This window comes from Podarcis filfolensis, assembly GCF_964270895.1.
Source record: "Podarcis filfolensis genome assembly, chromosome: 4".
Classification (NCBI taxonomy): Eukaryota; Metazoa; Chordata; class Lepidosauria; order Squamata; family Lacertidae; genus Podarcis; species Podarcis filfolensis.
The window spans coordinates 48,997,701-49,009,295 of record NC_139607.1 but is presented as its reverse complement, the minus strand read 5'-3'; positions in this window follow the sequence as shown (position 1 = coordinate 49,009,295).

Below are 11,595 nucleotides of genomic sequence, written 5' to 3'. Positions count from 1 at the left end.
GATAATACAAAACAGTATTCTAATAGCATTAGTGAAGATGTACATGGTATCTTAAAAGACTCAACCTCTATGATACACAGTATTGTAAAATTAAACCTATCAAACAGCAGATACAGCTTTTCAAAACACCTGCTCTTGTATAAACCTTTGGCCAAAATAGGACATTTTGATCCTGCATACACCCCCTGAGATCTTGTGATGTGTATCGTCAGAGGTTTCCTATATAGGTGAGCAAGTGGTCCTGGGACACCCATCATCTCTGCATCTTCATTGTTAGCCTCAGATAAATATGTGGCACCTGTAAAACTGTTCAGCAGCATCTTGATTCCCAGGCTTTGAAGAAGTACATTTAGAGCACCTAGGTTTCCCTAGCAGTAGTTGTGGTGAGAGTGGCAGGCTGGACTGCTCACCCACTGGGTAAGATTTTCTGCTCAGTGAACACCGCTAAGCTTCAACTTAATTGATTTCAGGCAAAAACAAAATCTATTTGCACATGAAGATCTTTAAGGAAAGGAGGGAGGACCCGCAATGCTACAACAGTTGTCTTTTCCTCCATTCTCTCACCAGCCCAGGAGACTCTGCTGAAAGGGGGGGGGGGAGCCTTAAATTGGCTAAGCATGACGCTATAGCAAATTTCCCCCTTGCCACCTCAGCAGAAGGCCACAGCGTTACAATTTAAGCTGTTAGGAAAACCTGACAAAAGGCAGCATTTGACTTACTGGGGAAGCAGAGGGGGAACATCTCCCCATTTCTTTGTGTTGGCCGCTAAGCTACTGTTTTAAACAGGCTTCAAAAGGAGGGGTGTGATGGGGGCTTCAAAAGGAGGGGTGTGATGGGGGTTAGAGGATTTCATGAAGGGCTCCCTACCTCTTTGCCTATAATTTGAGCATGAAGAGGCAGGAAAGAAGCACATCGCTCGCTTTTTGCTCTCCCGCTTTGTTCATACAGTAGGGCAAAGAGAGGGAGGTGGGGGAAGTCACATTTTGCCTGAATTTGATACCAAGTCCGCTGAAGCCTAGGAGAAGCTAATTCAATCCTTCATTGCTGATGACTGTGTCCACCCCCACCCCATACTGCAAGAGTCCATTTTAAAAAATGGTGTTTTTTTGAGAAGTTGAAATAAATAATAATAATTGTGGGGTACTGCTTTACTGTCCATGTATCAGCTATAGGCCAATAATATACAATTTGAATTATTTCGACCATCTATTCCTAGCTGACCTCATTTTATTATAGCATTGCTTGATCTCACAAGACTTATTGAAGGCCCTTAAGTATAGATACCGGCAGCAACTGTTTAAGGTGTGTCCCATACGTGTGCGATTGAGCATGTGTGCAACCCTGCCAAACCCAGAAGTGACCTGAAAACATCTTAAAAACGGTCAGGGCACAGTGGGGCGGTGTGTTAGCAGGCTTTTTCAATGGTGTTTCAAATATACGTGATTTCACTTAAACGTGTGGTGCCTTGGAACGTAACCCCCGCATAAGTTGCAAGTTGCCTGTAGAAGCAACAAAACCAAGCAACGGGCTGTTTTAGAAGCTGGTAACCAGGGTTATGTCTATACCAGTTCATTATTATTACATGTAAGAGCATCATTTCCTCCCCCATTTATATACAGAACTGTCCTTGCGTACTATCCTGTCTCCCCTATTCTTTCCCTATTCAGTGTGAATTAAAAGTATGAGCTCTTTGGGAGTCTGGGTATATCTCTGTCCTGAGCCCCTGGGAGAGAGAAGGCTACAAATCTGAATGAACAACTTTGGCATTCCCTCTTTCAAACCTGTGTGCATAATCTGATTTTCAACACAGCTGCATAGTTAACAACACCCACTGACAGAGGTCTCTTTCCCACACATCTCTCCCCTATTTAATTTAATATACTCTCCTCTTTCCCAAACAGCCCCTTTCCAGTTAGAAATAAAGTGCATGTGCGGCCATTTATGGAAGAAGGAAGTGTACGTTCACCGTAGGCATGGTACAGCAACAAGCTGTTCAGGCTCAGTATGACGAGAACTTCCTAGATCGGTAATCAGCTGTGCCCCTGCATGCTGAACTAGCTACTAGCAACTCTAAAGCACTGCTGGAAACGAGAGCAATATCAGACCTTGTTGTCATGCTGCAGCAAGGTCAATCGGGGACACATAAGATCATAGCTGAAGGTGGGGAAACATAGCTGTTCACAGATTGTTCCCTTACAACCTGTCAAGTACTCCAGGGATTGAAAGGGGAACCTTGTGGTCTGTGGCTAATACAGAAACAGCACATGCTCAGAGCCACCTTCACTCACAGAAAGGAACTGGTGTGTGCGCAACACTGGTCCCTCTGACGGGACGGCAGAATGAAGCCTCTGAATTACTTAGGGATGGTGGGCCATCTTTTCCAGGCCAAGGGCACGCCATTTCCTTCAAACTGCCTGGGGCCACCCAACAGCAGTGGGCAGGGCTGGAAGCCCTAGTGAATGGAGAAACAAATGTCAATTGACTCACACACCCCTCTCTACCTTCCGTCCAGGGAAGCAAGAAGCAGGATCAGAGTTCAATGACACATTCTAGTCAAGTGAAAGCACTCAAGGAGGGCACAAGACAGGGCTAGTGAGGGACATGGGCAAAGCCAAGGGGGGCAGGGGGGCAGCTGCCCCCCAAAATCAGTAAAAATCAATACAAAACTGAGGTTCTGCCCCCCCCAACATCCTGGCTACTCCCATATTGAGAGATGTGATGTAGGGAGAAGGGGTGTGGCCTGGGAAGAGTCCCGAGGCCCAGAGAGAGGTGGCTGCAGGGTCACATTCAGTCCCTGTGCCTGAACTTCTTGATCAACACTTCTGCTGCTGTGGCAGCTGAGGCTCTAGCATATGCCCCATATCCAGCCAGGCTTCAGAAGCCCTCCAGAGTAAATAAACCATACCCCAGGACTTGTTTCCATTTGGGATCCAGCAGGCCACAAGTTCGGGTTTGGCCACCAATGACACACGTGGCCACGGAAATATTCTCCTCCCTGTGTCCTCATAGTTATAAGTGTTTTATAATGTAGCACTCTATATCATTTTAAGCATTCTCCAAAGAAATTAGCAACAGGAAACTTATCAAAAAGAGGATGAACATATGCAATCATTCCTGATAAGCAGCAGAGGTGGATTTCAGGCAGCGCAACTGGTTCTGCTGCACTGGGTGCTGAGCTGAGGGGGCTCTGCAGAGTGTTGCAACTCGGATGTAGTGAATTGAGCAGAACAGAGGGTGAGAAGTGGGGAGCAAGTCGGATTTTGGCCATGCACAGGGCGCCACTAAAATCTGAAAGATCAAAGTCTGCCCCTGTAAACAGTGGTTCACACCCAAGAACATAATAAATGCCCTGCTATGTGGATCAGAGCAAAAAGCCCATCTAGTCCAGCATCCTATTTTTTTTCCTGTGACCAGTCAGATGCCTATGGGAAGCCCACAAGCAAGTTCTTATTCCCTTCACCTCCCATGCCTTTCAAAACTTTCCTGTCCAGGCACCACGTCATCCAGCACAGTGTTAGTGCATACATTCATAGAAAAGGTGACGCTGTCCCAATGCACGGCTTGCTCATCTAACCATGCTCTTAAGGCCCCCAAGTTCCACACTAGCTTCCCTAAACAAGACCTGTTGCTTCAAAGCCTTCCTCTGTGTGGCAACTAACTTCCTTTCTTTCCTAGGACCTTGCCGTCCTGGTGTTGATTTCTGTTATGATGCCAAATGAACAGCAGTCCAGTGAACTGAATGAACCAAAAAAGTATTCAGAGAACACACGTGATACTGGTAAGTATCCCTATGGGAAAAAGTTGCAGCATTTCAGACTAGAGAAAAGGGCAAGGTGTCAGGGCCCAGACAGGGTCCTAGAGTCCTCCTGCATCTTTCCCAAAGCCTACTTAGTGCTTGTCCAGCTTTAGGAAGGAGTTGGGAGGGCATTGTTGTTGCTATATGTTAAATTAGTATGCCACCCTTCACCTGTAGATCTCAGTGTGGCTCTAGGACCCTGCCAGAGCCCTTACATCTCCTTCCCAAAGCCTAGCACAATGTGAAGGCTGATGGTGGGGGCACCATAGCTCAGGGCACCATAGTACCAAAGTCCACTCCTACAGGTGATGAATCTTCCCCCTTTCCCATGCCTTCCCTTCCCTCAGTCTATTCCTCCAGCCACATTTCCTTGTTCCCTACTAGCATCTGGAAAGCAAAGATGTGACCAAAGTAACACACTGCAGGGAGTGTTCAGCATCCTTTTCCCATGCACTCTTTTTACACGGGGAGAGTTGCAGTGATAGGTTCCTGGAATCTGGGATTCTATACATAGGCACCACTGGAGGGGAGAAATTTATTTTGCCCATTTTGTGTCTTACCCCACACACATACAGTGCAGAAACATTTTTTTCTGGTGTCCCACACTCCTCAAATGGCACTGAGGAAAAAGCCCAATTTAATGCTCCCTCAATGTGATTAGAATTTCCCCCATATCAAATGTCATTAGTTCCTGGTTTCAGGCCTGGTTTCATGACAGCAACAGATGCCCTCTCCACATCTCTAGAAAACATATTAGAAAATATCAGCCAAAGGAGGGGGGGGAGGTTCCTTCCACAAAATCCTCAAGGTAGTTTCCATACAGCACATGTGACTCAACAAGCTGGGGAAATGATTGTCCTTAGCTCGCCTTGAAGGCATTACTTTCTATTTGGCCTCAGCCCCTGTTTTCCAATCTGAACATCTTTTCTAGCAGGAAATACTTGGGGGAGAATTGGCAAGCGTGAAAAGGCTAGGTCTACGTCAGCAATGAAATAGGGGGAAAGGCAGGTGAGGAAGAGACAGAAACTACAGCTCCATAGATGCTCAAAGACAAAGATGAATTCTATCTGGGGGCTGCCATGACTGTTTATTCTGCATAGTGGCCATTTCTACCATTGTACAATATCCAAAGCTATGACAGCACACAGAGGTATCATCAGACTAAGTACTCAAGTAGGGGGGTTGTGGATCATGGGCAAATAAGCAGAAGGGAATGGGAAGGAGTGATGAGAACAACTTCAGTAGATCAAACATTTGGGAGCAGATTGGTTAACATAGAACTCAAGTAGTGCTAATTTAGGTTGTGTCAGCCTTTGCTTGAACCCATGTCCACAGTCCTAATAAACATTAATCTTAGAGTCTGGTAGTTTTGTATTGCTACACATGGAGGATTTTCACTGCACATTTAGCATAACTCTGAGCCAATTCACGCAAACATTTCAAACATGCCCTGGTGATTTCTTCATGAAGTCACCACAAGTTGACCTTTTCAGTGATAACTTGCCATTAACTAGTCTTGTGAAAGTGCAAACAAGCCCTTCTTGGGGGGGGGGGGAAATCTGGAGGAGGTCTGCTGTAAAGGGGCCAAGTGGCTCTCTGGGAATGATTATGATAGAGAAGAACAATGCGGGTTGATGTGTTGCTAAGACAGCCTTTGCCAAACTGGTGCTGTCCAGCTGCTTTGAACAACAACTCCCATCAGCCCCAGGGCATGCAGGGAGGGAGAGGCAGAATGTGCTGGCTGGGGTCCAAAGCAGTTGTTGGACTACAACTCCCATCAACTCCAGCCAGCAGCTGCGCTAACAGTATGCATTTGGACAATCCTGCTAATTAAATGGCAAAGCACTGGTGGTAGCTCTTGGAACTTAGAGGAACTTTTGCCATGCTGACCTATGAGCAAGCAAGCCCATCTTCCCCGCCTTCAAAAACCATTACCGGTATATCATTGGTTGGATAAGCAAATGATTGTGGCTTCAAAGGAGATCTCCACAAAGCAGCTGAAGATCCTTAATGAAGGCACTTCCCACCCACCTGCCATCTCAGTGACACTGTGAAAGATTTACTTTGACATTCCGGAGATCACAATATTATGCCAAATTATTCATAAACTTACAGCTATTAAGGAAACACAAACTCAAATGCTCTGCTTAAAGAATCAATCAAGAATACAATTTGCATGGGAAAGTGCTAGTGGGTGGCTCTAATTACAAATCCCCCAAGAAAAATTAAACCACACTTTGCTCAGTAGGGCTCTATTCATCACCCAAATGTCAGCTTCCTTAACAGAAAACAGTAAAGCAACAGGTTGGGTTTTCCTTGAAAACTGAGGACATAGTCCCACAGCTGAGATCCTATGGCTGAAGTACTATAGGATTTTGTTTTGCTTACATTTCTATATTCACAGTCCTTGTTCACCTCATGGGGAAAACAGGAGATGCAATGCAGCGATTAGGGCAGAAAATCCAAGATCACGACTTCTGCTTTCTGATTTGGAATGTGGCCCAAAGCCTGTTGCTTAATATCTCCCGCCTTCAGGTTTACGCAGGAGAATAAAAGCTACCTTGCTAAGGTGTTGCAAGGCTTAAACAATTATTGTTTGTACACAGCTTTGATTCAAACGTGCTATATGATCCAAATGCCAGCCACCTACCATGCACAAACATTTTACGCACATTCTGAAAGCTTCAGCCAAACCAGTGAAATCAAGCTGTATCTCATCCAAATGTCAAATGATTCCAAAGACTTATGCAACAATGACTCAAACATACATTTGATTTTTAAAAGTAAGAAATAAATGGACTTTTATGAGATACGCAAAGTACAGATTGCTAAGTGCAGAACAAGATATTCGAAGGTGAACACACTGTGCTCAGAGAATAATGAAGTACATCCCTCTGCCCAATTCTCATGTAGGCTCGGGACTGCTTGGCTGGAAGTGGTAATTTCCTCTCTTTCCTAGAAAGCTTCCATGACTCCACTGGCTTTACTAGCCTTATGCTGGGCAGAAAAACCAGTATCAAGTCCTGCTGTGGCATAAAACTGCTAGCTCTGGAATGATCAGTCCTATCTAGAGCCCAAAGCATAAGTACTGACTCAGGCTGAAGCTACATATGTCTGGCATGCCATTGTATGCCACTTCCCCCTCACAATTCCATAAACCATAGAATTGTAGAGTTGGAAGGAATCCCAGTGGTCATCTAGTCCACCCCCTACAATGCAGAAATCTCAACTAAAGCATCCATGACAGATGGCCATCCAGCCTCTGCTTAAAAACCTCCAAGGAAGGGGAACCCACCACCTCCTGAGGGAGACCGTTCCAAAGAGATTTGAGTTTCATATCCTCTACCCAGTGGCGTAGCGTGGGGGGTGCAGGGGGGGCCGGCCGCACCGGGCGCAACATCTGGGGGTTAGGGTTAGGGGGCGCAAATCCACGGGTTAGGGGGCGCAAATTACTTGCCTTGCCCCGGGTGCTGACAACCCACGCTACGCCACTGCCTCTACCCTGCAAGGAGGAAATGGAGTTTGGTTGATGCATTCATTGAGCAGCAAATGTCCAGGAGGGGGAGGGTTAAGTAGTCTCTCCCTTTGTACTGTACCTCTCATTATGCTTACCTCCTCCCAAGTCTGCATTTGGTTTTAAAACAAAAACATAGGGGGAGTCACATGCCTTCATGTCAATTCGACAGGCATTGCCATTCAAATGGTATGCGCCACGTCTTATGATCAATTATGCAGGGTGGGACTTACACACACACCCCAAAAATATTCAAGATGGCACCCTTGAGGAGAAGGAAATAGTGCGGACAACTGCTGCAAGGGGCAGTGAAGGTGAGAGAGAAGGTGCAGAATCGATAAAGTTTTGGAGGTCTTTTGAAGAACATGTTTGCAGACCCTCCAGAAGCTCCCTTTCTGTGCTGAAAATGCTTGTGTAAAAACATTTGGTGCAGCCCCAATCTCAACTGCTCACTTGTAAGTTCAAAGGGTGTATAATGTGTTTGGGATTCAGCTCTCAAGAAGATTGTCCTCACAGTCAGGAATCAGTCAGACACTCTGGAAGATGGCTCGGCTTTATTACTGAGAAAAAACTGAACCAGATGCCCAGCTGGGAAGTCAGAGACATGCTGAGAGAGATTTAGACAAGAATAAGAATTGGGCTCTTGCAAACCCCCTTTCATGCTTATATTTTATGTAATCATTTATTACAGTTTCTTTTGTTTGACCCCAGTTTTGCATTAAAAGTGGCAATTGGGGCATATGAGAAGTGTGTGAGGAGGCTTGTGCTCCCTGAAAAGCCTTTTGCATCTGCTTTCAGGAGCCAGAAGCTGTAAGAGACATCAGGAAAAGGAGAAGTCTTGGTAAAGAACGAACAACTGACTAATCTGGCAGTCATTTCCACTCTGGAGTTATTTTCCTCTGTAATTTGCTTGTTGTCCTAAGATTTAGGAGTTGGAAAATCTGCAGACTGGAGGGAACTTATATATACTATTCTCTCTCCCTAGTAAGTCACCTTGAGAAAGTCTCCCAGTTGGTAGGGGTATAAATATTCCAAACAATAAAAAAAATCAATGCTGATTTCAAGTTACCAATGAAAACTGTATTAATAACACAAGAGTAACAGCCTTCAATGGTGCTCACCGGATGTTTTGGACTACAATTCCCATCAGTCCAGTCAGCTTGTAAAGAAAAATGTTTTTAAAACCATTGTTAACATATGAAAGGGGGGGCTGTTAGATCTCCCCAAAGTGAGAATTCCATAAAACCAGGAAGAAATTGTCTTTTCTGTTACCTGCCAACCAAAGAACAGGGCTCTAAAGGTGGTATTCAGGGCTCATTGGGGTCTTCCATCTTTAGAAGAGGTGCATTATGGATGTAACGAAAGAGAGAGCCTTCTGTCCTTGACTTCAGAATACCCTCCCCCCCCCCCCATGGAAGGTATGCCTGGCACTGACAACTATTTCCTTTGGTGCCAAGTTAAAACTTGTTCATTTGCCCAGACAAAAAACCTATCATGGTCATTTTAGCTGATTGAGTAGTTTTACTCCTCTTAACCCTATTGCATTGTTGATTGTGATTGTTTTGTAATGCGTTTGTAATTTTAAACTTTTATGTAGATTGCCCTGAGTTCCTTAAAAAAAAAAATAGGGTGGTCTATAGATTTAATAAACAAACACATAGCCACAGTTTATACTGAACCCAAAAGCAGCCAGGGAAACAATGGAGTTGATCAGTGTGAGGTGCTCTAATTGCCATTTGCAACTGATGGTCTGGAAGTCACCAGCTGCAGCTTCTGAGATATTGTAAAACCAGACACACATAGTAGTGGGGTAGGAGAGCCGAAAATAATGCCAACATATTTCACATCTGGCAACCAATGCACCCCTTTGGTTTCAGATAGTACATGGGTAAAGGTCAAGGTACCCCTGACCGTTAGGTCCAGTCGGGGACGACTCTGGGGTTGCAGCGCTCATCTCGCTTTACTAGCCAAGGGAGCCGCCGTTTGTCCCCAGGACATAAATTTCCACAGCCCTCTGGAGTCTATGGGGGCTCATTTACCAGAAGTAATGTATTTAGGATTAACTAACCAATCCAAGCACCATGTCCACATCCTCAAGCCTTACTAACTGAAATTCATCCAACACAATGGGACTAGCCTAAGCTCTTGACACCTTCTGAGATCCATCTGCTGTATTCTCAAATGCTTTGCAAACAAGTCACAGCAAGCTGCCGTTGCTTCTGCCACCTTCTTCGGGCCAGACTGTAACAGACCCCTCACTACCCAGAAAAACTCTGCTGAGTGGCACATTGAGGATGCATTGGAGGCAGCCTAGAATGAGAGTGCTGTGTGTGGTTTTACGTACTAGTGACACCTCAGCCTAAGCTTCTACATGACCACACCTGGTTCTTCTATGTAGATGTTAAAAAGCATGGGAGATAAGAAAGACCCTTGCAGCACTTCACAAGCCAGAGAGGTGGAACAATGATGTCTCACCACCATCGCAGTCTTCGGATGGATCAAAGCCACTATGACAAGTGTAGTGGACACTGAACTGAGAGCATCAGATAATTGGAAACTCAAAACATTTGCAAGAGACTCTTATTACACTTATTTAACACCCACAGTCTTCAATGTATTGCCTAACAGAATCTAGTTCTGTGAAGTAGGGTATGCAGACAGGCCACAACTGTAATTGGCTTAGCTCCTCTGATGTCACAGAAGGATTGGGTTGAGCAATATAGAATTAGAATTCTTTTTGCCACAGATTGTACTGTCAAGTTTAGAAATGCATAAGGAATTGCTAAGTATAACTTCATAAATGAATCACTTGCCACGGACCTCCTCCTTTCTCTATCCATTTCTTCCCTTCTATGCAATCTGTCCTGTCATTCTAATATATTTCAAAATAGAAATCATATCGGCTTCCTCCCCCAGTCAAAGCACTACCATTCATTGAGCATGTTAGCAGGTAAGGCTCCTGAATGGGTGGGTGAGGGGAGTTGTGGCTTTAGCCAGTATTTCAAAATAAAAGCAGGGCATGGTCCCAGTGTTCCAGATTACTGACATCCATTACTCAAAATACCACTAGACTTTGCTCAGGCCATGTTTATTGTGACCTATTTGTGTATTTGTTTTTGCCTGTTCCCCCAAGTTGGTGGAATCCCAGCTGACAATTCAGACAGGATTCAAAACATTTGGGACAGGAAATCATGTTAGTACATCACATTCTCATCTCAGATGAAAATCAAAACAATGATTCACCCTGCATAGAAGTGGAGTTCCAAATGTTGGCATAGAGGCGTCACTGTGAGAGAGATTTCAGGTAATGTTTCAGGCTATTGATAAGAACACTGCAACTGGCCCATTAAGTCAGGGGGCAGAGAGCAAGAATTCCACTGGACTCACCATCTTGGTGGCTTCTTCTCTTTGCCCCTGGACAGAGGGAAGCTGAGGGGTGAGATGGGAGAAAGAGCATTCCTTCCACCTCTCTACCCACAGAACTTTTTTTAACTAAGCAGCTATGCTAAAGCCCTTATGACCAGTAGCATAGCATGGGGAGGGCCACAGGGGTGGCTGCCTTGGGCACAAACTTTCAACACCCAGAGCTGCCTCAACACAACAGCGTGCTTCTGTTTGCTGGGCTCCATTGGCTTCTCCATGTGAACCAAGAAGTAACCTCTCCAGACAACAGAATGACTCTTCTTATCTCTGCAGCTGCAATCTCCTGGGTGATGCAGACACCTTTAGGCAGTTGAATGTGCATGCATATTCCGCCCATTTCCCTCCCTCGCATCTACCTCCTCTGTGTGGCCCCGGGCACTGGTAACCCACACTACACCACTGTTCATGACTGGCTCCTAGCTGGTCACTGGAGCTACAACTTCGTTAAGAAGCAGAGGGACAGGCTCTCTTCCCAGTTAACTGCCCCTCTTGGCTCTGCTATAATACAGCCAGAAGTGTTCTTGGGCTTTTGGTAAGAACAGACAGAACCTCTCACAAATGAATTGTATTTTATTTTGATATAAAATACAGCTGAGGCCTAGCACCACTAACTCAGGGATGGAAAACCTGAGACCCCTCTGGATGTTGTTGGACTCAGCGTGGCCAATGATTAGGGTTGATGGGAGTTGTAGATCTTGGATCTCTAAGGGTATGGATCTACATGGCTGCCCTATCAGTCAGTCAAAAGAGGGATGAGCTCTTCAGAAATGCTTTTGCTACACTGATAAGGAAGAGAGGAGATTAAGTCAAAAGGGGCTATGGCACTCGGCACACCACAATGGGAGGGGGACTGAGAGCAGCT